The following is a 13,359-nucleotide window of genomic DNA, read 5'->3' as shown; positions in this document are numbered from 1 at the left end:
GTTGTAATATTATGAGAATACTCAAATTTTTAAAAGTGACCAGTAAACGTATATATACACAGTATATAAATGTTTTTAAAGATGAAAAAGAGCACTACAGAAAGAGCAGTAAAGAGCAGTAAAGAGCAGTACGACTGGGCAGAAGTGAGTAACAGTGCAAAGTGTAATAAGTAATAGTAATGACGTTAATATAACGCATAAAAGGATGTAATGATAATGTGACATGTAGAGGCAGAGGAGGAGTGTGAGGAGTCAGAGTGTCAGGGGGGGTCTCCGGGCCTTGTTGATAAGGCTAGTAGCAGACGGGAAAAAACTGTTCTTGTGGCGTGAGGTTCTGGTCCTGATGGACCGCAGCCTCCTGCCAGAGGGGAGTGACTCAAAGAGTTTCTGTCCGCGGTGGGAGGGATCAGCCATAATCTTTCCTGCACGCCTCAGAGTTCTGGAGGCGAACAGGTCCTGGAGAGATGGAAGATTGCAGCCGATCACCTTCTCTGCAGCCCGAATGACACGCTGCAGTCTGCCCTTGTCCTTGGCCGTGGCAGCAGCGTACCAAATGGTGATGGAGGAGGTGAGGATGGACTCAATGATGGAGGAGTAGAAGTGCACCATCATTGTCTTTGGCAGGTTGAATTTCTTCAGCTGCCGCAGGAAGTACATCCTCTGCTGGGCTTTTTTGATGAGAGAGCTGATGTTCAGCTCCCCCTTGAGGTCCTGGGTGATGATAGTTCCCAGGAAGCGAAAGGAATCCACAGTGTCAACTGTGGAGTCACAGAGGTTGATGGGTGCAGGTGAGGCTGAGTTCTTCCTGAAGTCCACGACCATCTCCACTGTCTTTAGAGCGTTGAGCTCTAGGTTGTTTTGGTTGCACCAAGTGACCAGCTGGTCAACCTCCCACCTGTAGGCGGACTCGTCACCATCAGAGATGAGTCCGATGAGAGTGGTGTCGTCCACGAACTTCAGGAGCTTGACGGACTGGTGACTGGAGGTGCAGCTGTTTGTGTACAGGGAGAAGAGCAGAGGAGAAAGAACGCAGCCCTGGGGGGATCCGGTGCTGATGACCTGTGAGTTGGAGACATGTTTTCCCAGCTTCACATGCTGCTTCCTGTCAGACAGGAAGTCAGTGATCCACCTGCAGATGGAGTCAGGCACGCTCAGCTGGGAGAGCTTCTCCTGGAGCAGAGCCGGGATGATGGTGTTGAAGGCAGAGCTGAAATCCACAAACAGGATCCTGGCGTAGGTTCCTGCAGAGTCCAGGTGCGGGAGGATGTGGTGGAGGGCCAGATTAATTGCATCGTCTACAGACCTGTTGGCTCTGTAGGCAAACTGCAGTGGGTCCAGGAGGGGGTTGGTGATGGCTTTCAGGTGTGAAAGCACAAGACGCTCAAAGGACTTCATAACAACAGAGGTCAGGGCGACGGGTCTGTAGTCATTGAGTCCTGTGGTCCTTGGCTTTTTGGGAACAGGGATTATTGTCGAGGTCTTGAAGCAGGCTGGCCCGTGACATGTCTCCAATGAGGTGTTGAAAATGTCTGTGAACACTGGAGACAGCTGATCAGCGCAGTGCTTCAAGCTGGATGAGGAGACAGAATCCGGACCAGCTGCTTTCCTGGGATTCTGTTTCCTGAAGAGTTTGTTGACGTCCCTCTCATGGATGGAAAGAGTCAACACTGAGGTGGGTGGGGAGGTGGAGGGGGGGACCTTTAAGGTGGGCATTGGTGGAGATGCCCAGGCCCCTGCTGAGGTGGGGGAGGTGTAGGTGAAACACTGGAGCTGGGGGAGTTGGGAGGTGTTGTGGGGGATGGTTTCAGGACTGTCCCTCTGTCTTTCAAAGCGGCAGTAGAACTCGTTCAGGTCGTTGGCTAGGCGTTGGTCGTTAAAGGAGTGGGGGGCTTTAGGCTTGTAGTTGGTGATCTGCCTAAGCCCTTTCCTGCCTAACGCATCTGTTTTCAAAAAACTGACTTAGTGTTAAATATATAACTGCCTTCATACTGTCAACAAGTGTCCTAGTACAGTATGTTGTAAAAAAAAAAAGGTATATTATTTAGTAAACTATCCAATTATAAACTGTCAAAAATGTCACTATACCATTAAAACTGTTAAGAATGAGTATCTAGTCTGGCCAGTAGGGGGCAGGTTAAGTAAAAAAAAACCTGTTGAGGAGCAGTGGTTTAGTAGAATTTCAAAATTTCAATAAGTGTCCGTGTTGATATGGACCAATATGTAGTTGACCGTAAAAAGGTTTTCATGTATTTTCCTCACATTTCTTCACTCATTTACTGCAGTGAACACATTTGAACACTTTAAAGTGGACACTGCTTTTTGTCATCATGTCCTCTGACTGAACACCTGCAAACAGCTGCAGTTAAAGGCACTGTTTTCAAGCATGGTTGAATGAGGTCATTATCATCAGAATTTAGGGCAATAAGAAAAAAACAAACAAGCTATGACTTTACAGTGAAGAGTAAAAAGGGGCTTTTGGCATTGCTGTCACTAAATACATCAGAATCCTCTGTTAAATATTGAGATTTTACAAACGTTTACAGGATTTTTAAAGTCCTTGTAACTGATCTACAGCTATGTTTGGACCAGGACCAGGACCAGGAGGAGCTGGGGGAGGACCAGGAGGAGCTGGAGGAGGACCAGGAGGAGCTGGAGGAGGACGAGGAGCAGCGGGGACAGGTGTGTGGTAACTGCTGCTTAAAAATGATCTGCACATTTCTTAGATGTTCTGTTGACGCTCTGTTCACACCTGCTGTTAACGTCCGACCTGAGGGATCCGATCACAGGTGTTCAGATTACACCTGCTAATGCTAATGTGACGTCACTGCTCCACATGTGAACACACACACCTTTCATTTCATTTCTCTTCAGATACAAATGATGTTGTTTTCTGATTGTTACAGAAAGACAAAGAATCCAGCAAATGTTAATGTTATTATTTTCTTCATTAATTGAGTATTTGTTTGGGCCAGAAATGTTGATCAGTGTTTCTCAAAATAGGAAATGATGATTCTCAAATGTCTTTTTTTAATCCACAAACCAAAACAATACTCAGTTTTAATTATTTCTTTGTTATTATAATAATAATAAGCCCTTATATCAGAGTGCAGTCATTAGTCATATTGGCAGACCTCGCACATATCCCATAAAACTTTTCAAAGCCAATATCTACCCATAACGATAACATCGTGCATCCCGACACATTTCCGTGTCGGGTGTAAACTGACAACAAACTATTGTTTTTTAAAGAATTAATTCAAGCTTTCTGATTTTACAGCTTCTTAAATGGCAACATGTTCTGTTTTCTTTGCTCCATAAAAACAAAGTAATCATTCTAACTCAATCATTTTTGCTTCGTGAACAAAAACAACACGTTTGACAACATCATCATTTTCACCTTTAAACAACACTCATCAACATTTTAGCACATTTTATGGACCAAACCATCACTCTTTCACCTGTGATTTCATCACCTCACATGGACGTTAACAGCACTTGTCAACAGAGCCTCTGTTTAATGTGTTCACATCATTTTTACATTGTTAACAGGTGAAAACTGTGGACGAGTCAAAGTGGCAACCTTCAATCAATAAATGCACCATTTAATAATGACTCAAATGTGTCTCACATTCGTTCACATTGGATTTAAGTACATACACATCTTAGTAAATGTGTCATTCATTCCAATACCAAATTCATTTAATGTAAAAAAAGCATATAGAATTACTTAAATACTGTTTAATGAATTATTTCATGATTTACTGCAACACAGGATCATGAAATAATTCATTAAATAGTGAAGAAATTATATATGTTTTTTTTACATCAAATGAATTTGGTATTTTAATGACTGAATGTCACATTTAATAATGAGACATTTATGTATTTAATTCCAATGTGAATGAATGAATGTGAGACACATTTGAGTCGTTATTTAATGGTGTATTCATTGATTGAATATTGCCACTTTGACTCGACCAAAGTTTTCACTTGTTAACAATGTAAAAATGATGTGAACACATTAATCACGCAGAAGTCTAATTCATGTGCTCATCGTTTTTAAGCAGCAGTTACTGGACACCTGGACCCAACTGTGTGGTCAACAGTCCAGGGAGAGAACCCCTATCATTTTTTTTGTTGTCTTTTTATGGCTTTTTTTGGGCCAAAAATGTGAAATAAAATGGTATAACCCCCTGCTGTCTTCTGTACCGGGGGCCGGGGGAGCACAGCCCAGCCCCGGCCCCCCACCACACAATCGCAGTGAGAGCGCGCAGTTTGGCCCCGGCGCCGGGGCCAAGTGTTCGGAGCATGCTGGATTTGAACCAGCCACAGCCAGACTGGCACAACCTTGCGGTTGCGAACCAACCCACCACGCCACAAACCCTTCTGCGCTTTGGGAAGGAGCTCCGGGCGTTTTTGAGTCCTCACTTTGGCTGTGGAACCTTAAACCTTGACCTATAAAGGAATTGAACCGTCAACATCAGGACTGAAAGGCTGCTCTCTAACCAGCTGAGCTAACTGTCCACGCTCTTCCTCGGGTTTTCTCACACCTATTCACTCTCTGTGTAGAATATTGGGCTTAAAAAGTTGCTTCATCTAAGATTTGAACCTCTGACCTCAGGAACTCCAGTCTTTGTCTGAACCACGTGAGCTATTCGTCCTCACACACTTCTTCTTCAACGTTGGACGACTTTCAATAACAGATGAGCACAAACATGACTTCAGAAAGACCTCAGACTGATGAAGTATTTAAGGATACATGTCCTCCATAATGGGCCAAACAGTTGGTGTAGTGGTTGGTGCTCTTGCCTTTGAAACATGAAGACCTGGGTTCGAGACCCTGTTGGAACATGGATCTTTGTGGAGTTTTTCATGTTCTCCCCCCGTGTGAGAATGTGGCTTTTCTCCACGTTCTCTGGCTTCCTCCCACCACTTTGTCGTGGGGGCTGCTGTGCCAAGCTCAACTGTCATAGGGTCGTAGGCGGTGTTCACCCTGGACTGTTTGCCAGTCCAATCAAAACATGAAATACGGTCATGAGGTAAATTTCCACTTCAGGTAAGATTCGAACCCCTGACCATAGGAACGACAGTCCTTGTCTGAACTGTGTGAGCTAGTTGTCCTTGTATGCTTTTTCATCCAATTTGGAAGTCTTTCAATAATAGAACTCATGACGTCACAGACCTCAGCCTTATGAAATATCTAACAACATCTGTCCCTCATCATGGGCAGCGTGGTTGGCGTAGTGGTTAGTGCTCTTGCCTTTGAAACAATAAGACCTCGGTTCGAGACCCATATGGAACAAGTATCTTTCTCGAATTTTTCATGTTCTCCACGTGTGTGCGTGGCTCTTCTCCGGGTTCCTCCCACAGTCCATCAATCATCTACCGCTTTGTCGTCCACTGGAGAGTCTTGGGGGCTGCTGTGCCAAGCTCAGCTGTCATAGGGTCATAGGCGGGTTTCACCCTGCACTGTTCGCCAGTCCATTCAAAACATGCAATACAGTGATGAGGTAAACATTCACGTCAGGTAAGATTCGAACCTCCGACCATAGGAACGCCAGTACTTGTCTGAACCATGTGAGCTATATGTCCTTATATGCTTTTGAGTCAAATTTGGAAGTCTTTCAATAATAGAACTCATGACTTCAAAAAAACATCAGACTTGTGAAATATTTATGAACATCTGTCCCTGAATATGGACAACATGGTTGGTGTAGTGGTTAGGGCTCTTGACTTTGCAGGGAGTAGACTTGGGTTCGAGACCCATTTGGAACACAGATCTTTCTGGAGTTTTTCATGTTCTCCCCCTGTGGGCGTGGCCTTTCTGCGGGTTCTCCGGCTTCCTCCCACAGTCCAAGAACATGCAGTATGGGGGGGTAAATTGGTCACTCTAAATTGACCGACTGAGCTGGTCAATCAGGCTGAGGTCTGTGAAGTCATGGGTAATCTACTATTGAAAGACTTGTAAAGGTGTCAGAGTGAATGTGTTGAATGGTTGTTTGTCTCTAAAACTCCATGCAGAAAGATCCTGATTCCAAGTGGGTTTCGAACCCGGGTCCTCTCGCTGCAAAGGCAAGAGAACTAACCTCTACACCAACCATGTTGCCCATTTTAAGGGACAGACGGTCTTAAATAGTCATCAGCTTGATATTTTTTGGAAGTCGTGGGTTCTATTATTGAAAGACCTCTAAATTGTGGAAAAAAGCATACAAGGACATATAGCTCATGTGGTTAAGCGAAAGACTGGAGTTCCTATGGTCAGGGGTTCGAATCTCATACCAGCTGTGTAGCCCAGATTCCTTCACAGACATTCTTAAATACTTCATCAGTGTGACCTTTCTTTGGCAACTCCGCAGGTAAAGATACTGTAGACCACCTGCAAGCTTGGTTTAGCTGTTCTATCAAAAATCCTACTTTGTTAGAGCTCTGATTCTCCAACCAAGGCTTTGTGATTATTGTGATTACATCATATAATGTTCATATGGTTGTTAAAGTTCCCTTTATCGGTCAATTAATTGTTTCACATCTCCATTTATTTTTACATATCAAATAATTTGGCTATAGATCTCCATCTGACTTGCTTCAGTAATTCTTTATATTCACATCTAAAACAACATGCTCATGTTTTTAATCTATCACACCTATTACTGGTCTTTCAAATTCAAATCCAATTCAGTTATTGAGAAAAGTTTAACTAAAGCTTGAAAGATGCAGTGGTTCTTAATCAAGGGCTCAAAATATACTTTCTGGGGATTACCAGATAGTTGTCACACAAAAAAAAACCCCACAAACAATTGTTTTGTGCATTTAATTGTACTAGTCCTGCCACTAAAAACATTCATATTTAAATTTTCCACAGTAGCAAAGCAGTTGTCTTCCTGATTTATTTTGTAGGTTTCAGGTCAGAAAGGGTGGATTGACCACCCACTAGCTACACTGAAATCCTATAAAATTTGTAACGGTCTGAGCTGGAAAATTAGTTAAAAGAGTTTGTCTGTCAAAACATTTCTCTGTGTCTCTCTGTCACTCTCTCTGCTGTGACAATCACCCAAACACAAATCCAGGGGATGAACATAATCAAAACAAACATTGCCACTCAAATTTCCCTCTCCTTGAACTTCATGCCAAAACATGTGTGTGAGGGTTAAGGTAACCCTGTGTATGAAGGCTGGGCCCTTAGACAAATGAACCATTGATTTGGACCATCTACCATCTACTTCAGGCTCTTCCCATTTGCTTGGCCCCTCCCAATTGCCCTGAAAGGACAAACCAGCTAGCGGACACATTTTGAAGCAGAAATGAATGAAAATTCTAAGTGCAGGAGTCCTCCTTTTGTTATCACCTGAAGTCTGATAATTAGATGTCACTTATTCTTGTACATTGGACTACTTTAAGCTTTTGTCATTACAATTAAAGGAAGTCTGAGTAATTCTGAAAATTTTTGCTGTAGAATCCACTTCTGAAACTTCTCGTGGATGCCACTTTGTGTTTCCGGCTGTAAAACTTGGCCAATGTTGCTGCTCTGTTCCCCCCCTTTTTCAGTCTTGACGTCAAATGAATCACCTCCTGTGTGGAGCCTTTGAGTGTTGCCAGGTGACATGACAAAACATTGCTATTCTGAGGAACAGAGAGAAAGTCATGTGGAGCTGATAGGCTTAATAAGAAGTGTGTGGCTGGAACGTAACAGAAATGTATTTGTATTTAATTTAAAATTTGACACACTGCAGCCATTAACAACATTTTCGACATTCTTAGACACATCATTTTTTTTTTTTTTTAAAAACTAGGAACTGAAGTTTGTAAGGTAGTCACTCCCCACACCAAAGTCCATACACATTCACATTTTAAGTACACAGGAGTTTAACTAAGCTTGATTATGTTCAAGTAAAATTACAATGCAACCACTTTGTCAATGAAATTCTAGGAAAATCAAACAGCAAAAGCACAAGTTTCCAGTTGTGTTAAAATGTATCAGCACCATGGACAGCACCACTGTCACTGTACCATGCTTTCCTTACAAGGGAAAAGCAACACTCGTTCAAATTCAGGCAGGGAAGTCACTGAAGTTTCAAGTTTCAGTTTAAAGAGGAAGACTAATATTGCACTTCTCTCATCAATCAAACAAACCCTGCTGAATTTCAATAACTGCACTGCATTTCAATAACACCCAACTGAACTAATTAATGTGTCACTTCATTTGTGTTGTCCCTTTTGGTTTGAGCTCTAAATGCTTCAGTAAACCAACTCCCAAACATGGCCTGGGGAGAATAAAGTTTATGAGGAGAACAAAATGTTAATGAGCCATGGAAATTTGCACAGCCACTTGTGATGATTATTAGTCAATATCACAGACTAAATCATTTGTAAAACTTAAGTCAACTTTTGTTGACTTTTTGTAAACACCACCGGTTGGGCTGTCTGGATCTGGAAGTCCCACAGGATTATAGCTCCATAATTTTAGCTCCATCATCTTGGTACAGATCTTCCATCTTGACGCTGGGATCTCCAGTCCATACTTGGTGCAGATGTTTTGGTACGTTCTTCCAGCCACTGGGTTGTGGTGTTTCTTGAACACCTTCCCAGCCACCATACAGCTGTGATGTGTCTCGGTGGCATCTTTATAAGGCCTACACCTGGGGTCCTGCCTGGTGTGATAGACTCCAGCCTCTATTGATTTAATTCTTAGGGCCTGTTCCTGTGCAGCCATGATTGGTGCCTCTGTACTGATGTTTTTAGTCCAGCCTTCTCCAGCCATTGGTATGTATTGTCTGCTCTTGCTCTTGGGTTTCAGCTGCCTGAGGCATTCACTTGCCAGGTCATCAGTAGGGGCGATCTTCCTGATGTATTCTTGGATGTTAGTTGTTTCATCCTGGATAGTGGTTTTGAAACTCACTAGTCCTTGGCCTCCTTACTAAGTGTACCTCAGTATGCTTAGGCTGAACATGGTCAGGAGCTTTCTTGTTTTACTGTCAGTTGCTGCAATCTCTTCCTTTGGCCAAGCACTTATGCCAGAAGGGATTCTAGTTACCAGCAGAGTGTGTTCATTCAGCTGACTCTTGAGGACCTGTCTAACTCGGTGTGGATATTTGGATGTGGCTCCTTGCGGCTTCATCATGGTTCCCGTCTGCTTATGGGACCCCACGGTATTTGTCTTGCACATCTTCTATGTTGCATTCAGGAAGTACCACTCCCTCAGTTCTGATCATCTTCCCTCTTTTGATATCATAAGACCACATTTATGAAGTCTGAATGGAGTGGATCAGTGAGAACCACTCTTGGCATACAGCTTGATGGCATCCACATAGAAATAGTGACTGATGGTTGCCCCACTTTTGAATTGCTATCCAAAGACACTCTTTATGATGATCTAGTGGAGGGCGTTCAGACCTATGAAGAACAGCAGGGGGGTTCGGACATATTCTTGGTATATTCCACACTTGGTGTGTCTGTACTGTCTTAGAGACATTTTGTCTTGGACACATACAGTATATGCTGTTAAAAGATAGATCTCAGTGCATAAATACATCACTCGTCCAGAGTTACAGAGGCTGGCTCTTGGCCATATTTACTATTGAGAGCTTTGATGAACAGCAGTAATGAGCTGGGCCTGCATTGCAGGACTATGAAGCATCTGCCTGAGTGGAGGAGATCCTAAATCTTGTTCCAAATCAGTTGTATAATTGCAAATTGTTGTCAACCTGTGCATTCAACAAACAGCAAAGAAAGCTGTAAAGCTTTGTACATATAAATAAACAAGATAAGTGCATCTGTCAAATTTAACCAAAACAATCCAAGAGCAAGTTTTTACAAAAGCAGCCGGAAAGTAATCTTTTGATCATCTCCAATTTACTTGTTTTTGACAAATCCCGAGTAAAGCCACAATGACTGCATCGCACATTATTTTTAAGGATGACAGTGTGAGAGTTTGTCTCTGTCCCTGGCACAACGCTCAACATGATTTATTTTGCCATCATCCGCTGCTCTATCATAATAACTGACAGTGTCTTTTTCAAGAGTTTGCACAAGAGAATGAAAGTGCCAGATAGTTGTCATGTTGGAGCAGTTTTCTTTTGTGATTTGCCAAGTGCATTCTCCTTCAAAATCTTGTACCATTTGAATGTTTTTTTCTTGGATCTAGCTGAAGTCTCAGATGTGTCGTTTATCACCAGGGCAGAATCGACCGTGAAAGATTTACCATACATTAGACTGAATGTGACTTCCCTCTGTGAATCTGTAAAGCTATACATAGTGTGCTTCTTATCATCTCAAGCAGTTCTTCTTCTTTCTAAATCAAAGACAATGTCCAGTCATTGCCATTCTTTGTTGTTTAAATTTCATAGTACAGGCTCTGTATACTGCAACGTCTAACCTCCACTTTTAGAAAGTGCCCTTTAAAAAAATAAAATAAAATGACCTTAAAATCTATTCTGAAACTCAAAGGTAGCCAATGCAGAGAATTCAGGATTGGTATGATACCTTCTGACTTCCTGGTCTTAGTCAGCAAATGAGGCTGAATACAAAAAAACAAATGTGGACTGAGCAGAATGGACAAAAGGACAGACACTGATCAGCCATAACATTAAATACTTTTGTGGCAGATGTGTGTATTGTTGATTTATTTCATTATTAAGAAAATGAAAGTGACCAAACCTTATCTGCTTTTAATGTTGGGGCTGTGTTCTGGTCAAGTAAAACTATGTATGTAAATGATCAAGTTAAAAAGTCAAAGTATAGTTTTTTCTTCTCTTATTTTGTCATTCAAGTTCATGTTTTCAGTTTTTTGTAAACCTTGGATGTAATTATTCAGTGCTGTGAAGACAAGGTGAAGTGTGAAGAATGTCAGCTGAGACTGACCCACAAGTGGTTTTGTGGGATTGTGAATCAGCTTGACCTTGATACTGGCTTGAATCACATGGTAATTAAGTTAACGTAGTGCTGGAGGCCCAATGATCACAGTGAGTGAGCAGACTGGCCAGGTGCTCCCAGTTGTGTTAATGAACTCCACCCACAGGTACCTGCGAGCCAAATAGGCAGCAAGAACCAGGGCAAACTTAAACACTGCAGCACAGTTTGAGACACAGTAAAAATATTCAATATAAGAAATAGAAAAATATGAGATAAAAGCAAAAATATGCAAGTGAGAAAAAAAAATAAAAAAATACAGAGAAGATAGACAGTAACGTGTGAGGGCATACACCACAGCTGTACAAGGAATTAAGAAAAAAAATAATCTAACCAACCAAATATCTATATCAACAATGAATAACTGGAGCAAATGAGTAGTTTCTGCAAAGTAATGAAAAAATATATAAATACTAAATATAATATTATGTGTAAAACTGACAAGTGTGCAGTTTGTGTAAAGTATGTAATGATTACCTGACATAAGATTGCAATGTTACATCTAACGCTATTTATGTTCTACATTGCCATCACAGCAGTATACCAATATGTACAGGTTTTTTTTGTATCATTGTTATCATTCTGTATTAACACGTCATAGTAGGTACATAAATGTACTGAATGTACACGAGTGGATAGTTTCCCAATGAAGATATTGTTAAAACGTTCTTTTTATCCTACTGCACTACCACCACAGCAGCATTAAAAATATGTGAAAATTACATATTTTTAATGGATATTTCATATCCAGGAAAAAAACATGGTGTGGAAATTGACTTTCATCACACTCCGCCATGTTCCCTCCATCACACATCACACATATTACCCACTGTCGACTGTCTACAAGCATTTGAGCTGTAAACTGTGTCTATTGCAGCACTTGGCAATAAAATCAAAGTAAATTATCCCAAACTCTCTGTGATCTTAGGCGGTCATAAACATTATACGTCTAATGCTAATTAAATGTGGATTTAAAGAGCTTTTAAAAAGAAGCGTTTTCTTTAGGTGCAAATTAACTTTTTTTTTGCGGGGGGGCTTGTATGCTAGTCTGCATACACATGCAGCTCAAAACTGCCCATTCTGCAAAGAAACCTTGAAACAAGAGAGTCTAAAGGAAAACAAGGGACAATAAACAATAAAACCTGCTTCAGCATGGGCAGAGGGTTTCAGTGATGTAGATGGATGGTTACTGGTTGCATATGTGTCTGTCCATGTTAATCTGATGAAGCTGCAATCCCAAAAAGTCAACTATCAGCTGTTTTTATAGCAATCCTGCTGACTGCAGATTGAACGTGGAGGATGCAGTGTGCAACATTTACTGGCAGAAATTAAATATACTAGCTTTTATATAAGGGTATTATATATTAGTGTATATTGTTTTAGAAAAAAAAAATAATAATAAAAAACAATAACACATAAAAGCCAGGACCTTGCTTTTTGCAGGCTGCCATCTTGTGCCATTTCATGTTTTGAGGGAAAAGCTTGCCATGCAAACAAAGAAGAATGGCTCTGGCCACATAAATCACATAAATGAATAACTGGAAGAGTGGAGAGGGTTGTGACAGCATTAACATTATAACATGTTAATGCTGGCCCTCACATTAAGTATATGTGAGGGCCACCATATACTTTGGTGATATGTATGGTAAAGGGGAGATGAGTGGAGGAATCTTCAGTTTGTTGCACTCAGCACTCTGACCATTTTGCAATACATTAATATTGTAAAATATTAGTATTATACATAATAATAAGTAACGCATCGGTTGAATATATGTTTTTTTTGTGTTTCCATTAGGAATAGTTTTCTCGGGACCCTTCCCTTGGGGTACCAGAGTAATGAAACGGTATAGGTGGAGCTACACCGACGACAGTCAGCTGATTGGGTGACAGAAAGGCGCCACTTCCCTTGCTACTGGTGTTTCTTCATTGCCCACATTCTATTCTCATACAAAGCTTGACATCTTTTTGAGAAAAACAGCCACAAACTGAGCAGAAAAAAAAAGAGCTGCTGGATGTCATCATTTGTTGTTGGTGCACCTGTACAACACCACTCTACATATCTTGCTGACACGGCCATTGGGCACAGTACTGTTCTCAGTCAACAGGCAAGTATTCCTGAGTGCTTTACCATTCCAAACTGTACAATACTTTACCAAACCGAACTACATGATGGAAAGTAGCCGTAATTGTCTTTGTGTTTGTATTTCTAGCTCTGTGAGGACCACCAACTCTATGAACCATATGGAGTGAGGGCATTTTGTGAAAGTGTGGACATTTTGTCTGGTCCTCATATCTTTTAAGGGCTTGATTTTAGGGTTTGAGTTAGAATTGGGTTCAGGTTGGGGTTAGGCATTTAGTTGTGATGGTTAGGGTTAGGGGCTGGGAAATGCATTATGACTTTGAGGGATTGTGCAGCATTCAATGTGATTGAATGCTGCACAATCATGTGTGAGTGGG

This window comes from Solea senegalensis, linkage group LG12 (assembly GCF_019176455.1).
Source record: "Solea senegalensis isolate Sse05_10M linkage group LG12, IFAPA_SoseM_1, whole genome shotgun sequence".
Classification (NCBI taxonomy): Eukaryota; Metazoa; Chordata; class Actinopteri; order Pleuronectiformes; family Soleidae; genus Solea; species Solea senegalensis.
This window is presented reverse-complemented; position numbering follows the sequence as displayed.